Source organism: Antrostomus carolinensis, unplaced genomic scaffold (assembly GCF_000700745.2).
Source record: "Antrostomus carolinensis isolate BGI_N321 unplaced genomic scaffold, ASM70074v2 scaffold5735, whole genome shotgun sequence".
Taxonomy (NCBI): domain Eukaryota; kingdom Metazoa; phylum Chordata; class Aves; order Caprimulgiformes; family Caprimulgidae; genus Antrostomus; species Antrostomus carolinensis.
In genome coordinates, this window is record NW_010318335.1 from 267,228 (window position 1) to 269,130 (window position 1,903).

Here is a 1,903-nt window from a genome sequence, read left to right on the forward strand (position 1 = left end):
ACACTGGCAGAGAGAACAGACCGACTGCTGGCAGTCGGCTGAGGTTACCCCGAGCAAGGGCTGCAGACACCAGGGCAAGGAGGAACCGGTGTTGGGCAATGTTGGGTGGCTGGTCACACTCTGCAGCAGTGCTGGGTGCTGCTGGGACTGTTGGACAGGCCAGAAGCTTCGGCGTGGGGGGGGACTGCAGCTTGGCAAGGTCCTGGGGGGGTGTAAAATGCCTCCTGTCTGATTTTGCAATTCTGCTTTGTGCTCCTTGCTGCTGCCCAGCTCCCTTTGTGCAGCCGGGTGCTCATCGGCCCCCAAACGCGGAGCGCGGCTGTTGTTCGACAAAGCTGGGATCAGGGAGGCTCTGAGCACGAGGGGACGTTGTGTTTGGAGGATCAGCAAACTAATCCAGAGAGTGAAATTACTGACAGAGCCTGTAGTGTGCGGTACCTCACTGTGTGCTTGCGGTGGCTGGGACATCAGTGTAGGACTGGAGACTACCGTGATCTTTGGAATCTCCCTCCCTGGAGATATTCAAAACCCATCTGGACAAACTCCTGGTTCATGTGCTCTAGGAGTCCCTGCTGGAGCAGGGGGGTGGGACTAGATGACCTTCAGAGGTCCCTTCCAACCTCAACCATTCTGTGATTCTGTGATTTCAGGAGGGCTGTCAGCACAGCCCCAGCCACCGGCAGCAGAAACCTGCCTGATCCCTGGGGCTGTTGGTGGAGGAGGACACACAGAGCCCACCATCCTGCCACCCCTGACACGGGGTATGAAGGGGCACACAGAACCCTTGCACAGCCCTACACTGCCAGTCCTGCTGTCCTCATGGTCACCAGTCACCTGCAGGGTCCACAATTTGGATTATTGTGTCCAAAACCATCCCCTGCACAAGACTGAGAGCCACCAGGAGCTCAGTGCCTTCCAGAAGGTTCCACCAAAGGTCTGGTGTGTGCACAAGGATGGGCTGGGTGACATGTGAGGCAGGTAATCCAAACGTGGGTCATGTGCAGAGTGTTTCTGCTGGATGATGGGGCTATGTGTGAGCAGAACCCCTTGTCTGTGCACATTTCATGGGAACACCCGGGGCAGGAAGGTGCATCATTGTCACTGAAATCAGGAATGAACTTCTTCACACCAGTGTGGTCCTAAGGAGCTGGAGTTCATCACGGGGCCGGATGCACAGGGAATTGTTACACCCATCGTGCATCCCGACTCCTTTCTCTACAAAAGCTTTATACTATCAAAACATTCATATTCATTCCTTTTCCAAGAAATTATTAACATACCACATCTCCAAGAACTCATTAATATATGTAAATATATGTAAATGTCCTTTTTACAAGCGTACTGGTCATTGTCAGGGGTCGGCTGGTGATTGTAGAAACTTTTCTCCCTCTGCCCTTTAGTTGAATGTTTCTTCTGAGCATGTTTAGTTCATCTCTTGGTCTGTTCCCAACACTTCTGTCTCCACAAAAACACTTGATTCCAACATCTCTACCTTCTCTCCCCTATTTGAAAGATTCAGCTCCTCAAGTCTCCTTTTATCTATTTTCAGCCATAAATTTGACTCAGCCGAGTGGATCTGGAACTGACTTTGGTGTCACCTTGTTTAAGGAGAAGGGGATGTTCTTCCCGGTGTCCCCTTGTTTAAGGAGAAGGGGATGTTCTCCCGGTGTCACCGTGGGCACACGGGCAGGGACGGGGATCACGGGGTGTCCGTGGTGGAAGGTTCATCACAGGAGCAGCCTGGGCTGTGGGTTTCTCCTGGCTGGTGACCGGGGGAAGCCTGGATCTCCCACCCCAGCTCCGGGTCCCGAGAGGTGCTCGGCGCTTCTCCCGCCGCGGGGGCGGCTGCGGGGGGGACCGGGGCGGGGTTTGCGGGCAGGGCCGCTCCCGGCCCAGCCCAGCC